This window comes from Oryzias latipes, chromosome 7, assembly GCF_053564925.1.
Source record: "Oryzias latipes strain Hd-rR chromosome 7, Olatipes_Hd-rR_3.1".
Classification (NCBI taxonomy): Eukaryota; Metazoa; Chordata; class Actinopteri; order Beloniformes; family Adrianichthyidae; genus Oryzias; species Oryzias latipes.
The window spans coordinates 15,750,033-15,758,897 of record NC_136243.1 but is presented as its reverse complement, the minus strand read 5'-3'; positions in this window follow the sequence as shown (position 1 = coordinate 15,758,897).

Genomic DNA, 8,865 nt, shown 5'->3' with positions numbered 1-8,865 from the left:
TCTAAAGAAAAACTTATTTTTAGTGTTTTTAACATGTTTTTGCAGCGTTTTTCTAATGATGGAGAATGTAAAGGAAATTAGGCTAAAAATTTAATTTCTGGGTATTTTTTTATTCAAATTGTAAGGAATCAGACGAAAATAATGCAGTTGGAAAAATCTTATAGTTGTCATGTACAAACTACAATCAGCAGGTCATGAGCTATCGGCTCTGCTCCATTCTGATGCATCCACTTGCATCGTGGAACGTCTTTGTTTTCCTCATCCAAGCTGGCATCTGACTCAAAACTGTACGGCTGATTAGCTCCAATATTGCTCGACATTTTTGCTGCACTAGTAACGTTAGCTTGGGGTTGTGAGGGTCTGTAAGCTAGTGGGAGAGAGTTTGAACAAAGGCATGAGAGGAAACCAGAGCAGGCTTACTGCTGCACCATCAGTCCCTCCCACAACTTAGAGGTAAATCTCAGATGAACCCCTGCCGCTCTGCATAAATTAGTCTAGAAATCGACACAGGTTTTTGATTTTGGATAAAAATGGCATAATGATTGATAAAAGACAGATGGAAACCCTTTAAAAATAGATCAAAAGATGATTTAGAGGGACATTAATGCTTTTTTCCCTCCTAATGTGTTTATGTTTACCTATCAATTTTGTCAGTAATTTTGATATCACACAAAAGTACCCCCAATAAGGCCTACAATTCAATTTTATAAAATTTTCTTTTGGGAAAAAATAATGGTTCAAATCTTCTCACCTCTAACTAAAAAAGTATTTCCACTTCTTGCTAAATCAATGAATCTTGATTCAGCCCATTATTTTGAGTTAGTTTCAATTTGCACACCCACTCATAATAACTGGCATTTATTTCTTGATCACTCACATGGTTCAAGAATTAACTCACAGGGGTTTAGATTGATCAGATGGGTATATTTTACTGTGTTCTTTTTATTTGTAATATGCATTTTTTAAAGATATTTTCATGTTTTATTGATTTTATTTTTATTTATTTATTCCATTTGTTGTGATGTTACATTACTTGTGATGTTTTCATATATGTACTTTGAAACACTGAATCATTATTAAAGTGACAACAATAAAAAAAGCTGTTATATTTTCTCCTAATATTGCTTATTGACATATTTTAATCATCATTTTATGTAAGTGTTTTGTTTTTTTTGCGTTATTGAAATATAACATGGGTCTTTAGGTTGATGGCTTTTTTAATGTTTTAAATAGTAGTTGTAGTATTCTAAGTAATTGTATTATACATTATGGTACAATATTTATTTTAATGTGTGTTGTTATTTCATTGCTTTTGAGATATTTAATGTCAGAAGTCACTGATCCTAAACTAGAAATAGCTTTTCAAGCTAAGACTGTGATGTAAAAGGGAGATGTTTTTGACTCAAGGTTTTTGTCAAAGGGTGACCTCACATCCTCAAGCGTACGCTGTTGGCTCCCAAAAATACCACAAACACACACTCAAAGCTTTCAGTATAGATCCTTTTTCAGGGAAGCTGCTGAGACATTCATTAGATGGTTCTGTGATTCATGCAGTCATACAAAACTTTTTAGATATGTGTGATGGGCTGTAGATTGCTCCTATTAAAAATAACCCTAAATTAAATCAAGAAACAAAAACTTCCTGTAGTTTCTCTTGAACAAATCAGAATTAGTTTAAAAAAAATTCCACCTGAAAGATCATTCCATGCCACATTTTCCATTTGGATTGGAGATTATTTCATTCAGTTACAGCCAGAGTTTTGTGATAAATAGGATCCGCCTGGTCTGAGCCTCGAGGTTTCTCTTGATGTTGATACATGTGAAGATGCAGAGGTAGGCAGGGACCGTCAATGAAGTACACCATACACTAAATACAAACAATGGTGTCTCAAAATCAAAAACAACACACCCACTTATTATTCTTAAAACAAACTCTACAGAAATTCCTAATAGCAATTCTTCTCTTAGAGTGTAGCAACATGTTCGAGTTGTGGAAGTTGTAGACGTCTCCTTAATCTTCTCGCTTTTGTACCACAACTGTTGGGTCAAATCCAAATTCTTCCCCTACCCCGCCGTGTGCTCACTACCCCTACAATTGTAGGGGCATTTGGAGCTGTCGTGGGGTCCGAACTTGTTTTTTACGGGTAGGCCTAGTGACTTAGGACTGAATATCCCAGTCCTGTACCCATGGTGATGTACCATGGATACAGCGCCACCGGTGGGTATGCTCTGAAGCACAGAAGTTTACTTTTAAATGTAAGTAATGACTTTTTGTTTTATCTTGACTGTATAAAGTTATAAAGCCGTTGTTATGTATTTTTCTGAGCTCAGCGCCGACTGTTTATGAAGTCGTCGAGGAGTAGTGTCGTCAAAATTTGAAGACAATATTTTTCCTTAACTTTCTGCTTGGAGGGCTAAATGTAGAGGTAGGGGAAGAATTCAGATTCGGCCTAGAAAAAAAATTTGATTGAAAAACAGTAAAAAACGTATCTCAAAAAACAAACAAAAAACATACATCAAAAAGTCAGAAAAAATATCTCAAAGACCAAACATATTATCTCAAAAGTCATTTCGCGAAAAACAAATTCTTTTAAGGAAAAAAACAAACAAAAAAATGCCTTTTAAATACAAAAAATACCTTGAAAAATCATAAAAAAAATATGATACACCGTAATATATACAGCGTGCCACAAAGTTCATCACAACCACAACATTATGAGGCCAAAACAGACTGGCGATATTGTGACGAGTACATAAACTGACGCAGATCATGTCCATGACATGGATACATTGTGGCTTTTAACTTTAAATTGCAGGTCATCTTGTAGTTAAGCAGATGATAGTAGTGCCAAGCTGTAGTTCTTCGCGTAGTTCTTAAAAATTAGCATTATAAACATGAAAAACTGACTAAAACCACCCCCTTTTTTAAATAAACACAATACACTCCCATAGACACCATAAACCTATGAGAATGTAAGAGCTGTTTTATTCTTGTTTCAAATATTCTTTGATATAGAATTAGGAAATGTAAACAGTTGTCCTCTGATTGTGAACCAAGTGCATCTGTTATGTGTGTGTGTGAAATAGTTGTCCTTCGCTGCAGACGTGTATAAATGATTACAGCCTTTGTGAATGTAGTTTGGTCATGGCTCAGAGCTTAATTATCACAGAGACTAGAACAATCACACTCTAATGACCAAACATTAATAAGACAATGTTAATGTTATCAGCTGTGCATGATGGAGTCATTAGAAACTCTGCCTCTCAGCAGTGCGCTGCAGTAATGAAACGTTAATACTAGACAAATGCATTTATACTATTGATGTGGGGAATGGCTGGGATTTGCTGCTCATTTCACTGGCTCAAACTTATTGTATTAAGTGTATTTTTCTTCCCTGAGGTACATTTAAAAGGGTGTACTAGATCTTAATTTGTTGCTACTTTCTCTACTTAAGCAATACTGATGGCACTCCTCCACCATTAGCAATTAAATAGAAAATTAGAACTCACGTACGTAGACAGTTATTATTGCTTTATTTTCGGAGCACTAATACATTTGAGCCTCGAAAGTCTGGTATACGTCACAGGGACTTTAAGGGTCATTTAATGAGGCTTTTGGCCAGATGTTGGGCAGTTTGTTTTCCCTCGACTTGCATCCCAAATGTTGTGTTGCTGAATGCCTGACTGCATTTAACAGCTTTGAGAGCATCCACATGGTTTGTCAGAGCAACAGCTTCATTACTTTTCTCAAGTCTCGTGAAGGCTGGTGGGAACAGCCAGTCCTGTGCTGAACTTGTAGACTTGATCATTTTCATGGGAGCTCTTCAAACTTACAAATGTCTCTCTATCCAAGGGGTTTAACATTTTTTGTCTCTTTTTTTTCTATTGTTAACAATTTTTGAAAAATTTGATTTGGCAAACTTAATAAATGCTTTATGTCTCTACCACACTCGTGATGGAAGTTTTTATCTTTCCTTTTTTCTTTTCTAACTTTGAGGACACGACTTTGTTCTGTCATTGAACGAACCAATAGAGAAACAGGGCATTGCTGAACAGCTGGTAGCACATTTTATGCGGTGAAAAAACCCCAAACTATGGAAAAGTGATTAAACTTTGAAGCAGCTGGATGGCTCAGTTGGCTGTATGTAGGACTGGCATATGGGAAACCAGGGTTTGTTTCCCAGGGGGGGACAATGTGCTTCATCAAGTGTGAGTCCTTGGGCAAGACCCTTTGCGTTACTGCCTAACTATGTAGCCACGAGAGGGCCCACGTCTGGGTCTCTCAGTGCCGGTCCCCAGCCTGGATAAAAAAAACAAGGTTGTGTCAGGGACGGCATCCGGCATAAAAACCTCTGCCAAACCACCTGTGTGACTCAGTGAAAGCGGATTCAAAGCATATCACTTGAAGGGAAATGCTGAAAGGTGAACAACAATGGAAAAGTGATTAAACTTTGAATTAAAGCTTCCAATAGGTCAAATTAAACAGTTAGACAGCTAGCTTAGTTGGATGGATGGATGGATGGATGGATGGATGGATGGATGGATGGATGGATGGATGATATGGCACTCAACAACAATAAAACATTTTTAGGCATGAGAAAAACATAAGGACATATTAAATGCTTCACCAACATTCAAATTCCAACGTTTGAAATAGACAATAAATAAATAGGAATAAATACAAAAAAAAAATGTGAAGTGTTCTCTCTGGTTTGGTTCTCTCTGTGGTTCTCTCTGTTCAAGTATTTAGAGGCCCGATTCCTCACTGAGGCTGCACGGTGGCACAGGTTAGCGCTCTTGCTTCACAGCAAGAAGGCCTCCGGTTAAAGTCCCTGCTGGCGGACCTGAAACAGAACACCAATGGAGGACCTTTCTATGTGGAGTTTGCATGTTCTCCCAGTGCATGCGTGGGTTTTCTCCAGGGACTGTCCCCTGCCTTTGCCCACGAGTGGCTGGGATAGAATCCGGCAGCCCAGAAAAGAGACAAAACATGTATAGAAGATGAAGGAATTCCTCACTGATGACAAAGTTACAAAGGCTTAAGATTTAGCAAAAAGTTTTGTTGCATCCAGACATAACCAGGATGATTTCCATTGGTCCGACCCTTCACTGTAAAGTATTTTGCTCTTAGTATTTTGCCATCTTATCTGACATTTTTTACTTTTCAAAATTCACATTTATCGTTTTAAAATTGCTTTTAATTAGGACGAAACATTTTGTACGTTTAACCAGATAAACGTATCTTTTTCCACAGTTTCATCAGGAAGGCAATTATTTTTAATTATCAGCTGTCATAGTATTCTAACAGAATACTCTTGTAAGATCTCTAAAACCCTTGAGCAAACGAGGACAATGATAAAAAGGCATAACTAGAACTCGAAAATGAAAAGATGACGTGGCCAGGAACGCGTATTTTCTGTTTACTGCAGGCTAATTTCTCTATTTTTGAATTGTCTTGTATGGGTAATTATAATTTTATGTCGGCCTTCATCAAGCTCAAACGTTAGTGTGAGCGGTGGCAGCAGAAAATGACCAACAGCAAGACGCTGCGGTTAGGGAGAGGGATTGCAGATACAGCCGTCACTGCTCATTTTGACGTCCTTCGCCTCAACTGTTGACAATCACACTTTGTCTTTGTCTGCTATGACTCATAGAAAAAAACAGAAGTCAAATTTGGTGTCATGTTAAAACATGCTAGTATAAAAAGTGTTTTACCAGCCATAAAAATACTGCACAGTCTGCGGTCCCATTTTTTTAAATTCTCAAGACGTAGACACAGGTAGCAGCCTGTAGCAAATGCAAACATGAAGAGCACACAATTTACACTCTCCCACTGCGAGCGCTTCTGTGTTTGGGTTGTTCAGTTTTAAAGCCACTTTACCAAACCTACTTTAGCGTACTTGTAGTTTTTGTGTACCGTCTGCTGTGTTGTTCACAAAGGGCTGACAATAGGCAAAGGGAGCTCATCTTTAATTCAAAGCGAGCTTCCTCAGACAGAGATAAATCCTCTCCCCACTTATGAGAAGGAAAGAAGCCTCAAAGTGTTCATCACTCTATTCAGCAATTATTTAGCCAACCTGTATCCTTTCGTGCTATTTCGAGGAAGGATTCAATTTTATATTTCCGTAGGCATTTAGCTGATATTTTCACTTAGAGTGACACTGATTGCCCGAGCTTGAGCGGCATCGGCGTTTAAACCTGCAGCACATGGACATCGTTGTCACATTCATCTTCAAATGTGACATCGAGTTCACAGCAGGTTGCAATTTATTTAAATGACTTCACCTGCGAACTAAACACTTTGACATATTTTGTTTTTATTACAGCGTGATTTCATTAGATACCCATTTTTAGCCCACTAATTTGACTTTGACTCTCGCTTTTGCCAGCATGAATGTTTTCTCAAACATTTTTTTTTTTCATTTTTTGCAAATCACAGAGCTTCAGGTGAGTGGCTCTGCAGCAGTTTGACATACCTTGAAGTAAGCCAGTGCTGGTGCCAGTGCAAATATGCCTATGTTTGCTTTGTATGATCAATTTGTTATTCCTTTGTGAGGACCTAACGGCATGAAAAGGCCTGGTATTCTCTGCATGAATCATTTAGATGAAAGCCTGAGGAGAAGAGGGAAAAGAGCATGAGGCACCTGATGTCAACTTTAATTAGAATCCAGTTTGGTCCGCATTACCTTGACTTTGAAATCCAGGAGTCCTGCAGGGGAAGTGGAGACATTTCTCGGTTACAGGATTCAATTAGACTATGTAATTTTGGTCACTGCTCCATGCCACAGAAAACAACTGTGACGTGAAGTTGACAAGTTTTTATACTTTATAGCGCTTTTTTGGTGCAAAATAAACCCAGGCACTGTATATGTACAATATATTCTGTAGATTCATTGCGGTCACGCAGCTGATTTTAAAGGCATCACCAGTATTGATCTTTACTCAGTTAAGTATTTTTTTCTGGCTTGAGGGGATTTTGTCTTGATAGGTTCTGTTTCACATTTAACACCGCATCATCTCATCCCGCTGCACTTCTGTATTCATGAAAACAGAAAAGTGACTTCCAAGTGTAGAGGGTTGAGCATGACTAGACTGCCTCAGTGAGCCGAATGAAACGTCTTCAGAACAAACCCATGGGATCTTCGAATCCCTGGATGTCCCTGGTGCGTCATGAAAAAAAAAAGTCAGGACACATCAGCATCACTTGTGTTTAACCTCTCAGTGCTCTGTAGGCTAATGTGAGACATCAGGGCCTACAGGTGCAACGCACAGAGCAACTCGGAAGACTGACAGACGAAAGGATTCTGCTAGCTTCCATCTTGAGCATATGCCCATTTAGTAACCCCAGATTGAGAAGATAAATAATTATGAACTCTGTAGCCTGAAGTAAAAAAAAAACCAAACAAAACAAGAGCAAGACTGGAAATCACGTCTATTGACTGGCAGCTGTTTGTTTTCTTATAGTATAATATTTGCAGAGCTGATAATGGACAGTGTGCTGTAATTTGGCATGCCTATTATGCACAGTTTTCTGCATAGATGCAACAAACAAGATGCCATGTGCCACAGTAGAGACTCTGCAGGGAAATGAATATTTAATACATGTCATTCAGATGTGTACCGATTGCTAATACACCCACTTTACTAGACGTACAGTAAAACCTTATGCTCATTAAAACTGAATATGGTTGTCGTAATTCATTAAACACTTCAGCTTTATGACTTTTGCATTTTGTTTAGAAATAATGCAGCCATTACAGATTTATAGGCATCTTAATGTTGAGAAGAGGGGGGATGTATTCCATTGAGTCACAGTAGAGTTGTTCCTGTGTTGTTGTTTGGTCACATATTGTCACATCTTCCACAAACTTTTCTCGAAAAAGTAAAACCTTTATTTTATTTTCGCTTTCAGCAGGTTGTATTTTTGGGGATATTACCTTTGCACTGTAAATATATCATGTTGGCCTTAGGCAAAACAAACATATAAATCAAATATTTCTTTAGACAGCAGTGGTCACCACTGTAAATTGAACACATAATCTTTATGTTTGTAGAAATATGGGCAAATATTCTTTTCGACAGAACATCAGTGTGTAGAATTTAAGGATTACACTTTTAGATATAGTCCATGGTGTACAGTGGATAAAAATATTGTAACTGGTTTAATGCTACAAAAGTCAGCAAGCTATTCCTTGGAATCCTGCAGGAACCCCGCATTTGCACCAAAAGAAAAAGCTCACAGAGCAGCTCTTCATCTCTGACCTAAAAATTATTGAGGCGGCAGATTATGGTTCATGTTGGCTTGGACAAAATTATTTTTAGGTTTAAAAGCAGATGAAAATGAAACATTATATGTCAAGCCATTATTTCTTTCTCAAAAACTACAAAGCTGGTGCATTTAAATAAGTAGACAGAGGGGTGTGCTTTTGAAAATAAAAAGAAAAAAACGTTAAGCCCTACAAAAAAAAGTTCATTTCTTTCATAGCTGGGTGACACTTCGCACAGCCCAAGAAACTCGGATTGCTTCTGGGACTAATCTTGAAAGGCTGTGAAAGCACCGGCCAATATCCCTCTGTGCTCTACACCAACAAGAGAAAGTCATGACACCCACTCATTCATAAGTACAATTGTTCTCAAGGTCTTGTGTATTGCAGGATTGACTCCAATTAATGAATGGGTGTCAAGCTTTAAAGGTGCAAGAGCAAAGGTATTAATGGAATGCTTTCAGCTAAATAAATGCAATTAAAGAAATAGTTTGGCATTTAGTGAAGTGCGTGCCATGTATCATCAAAATTTAATGGAAAGTATTCTCACAGATTTAAGTGTTATTTCTAAAGTTATCAAAATAAATAGAGTAAGAAATAA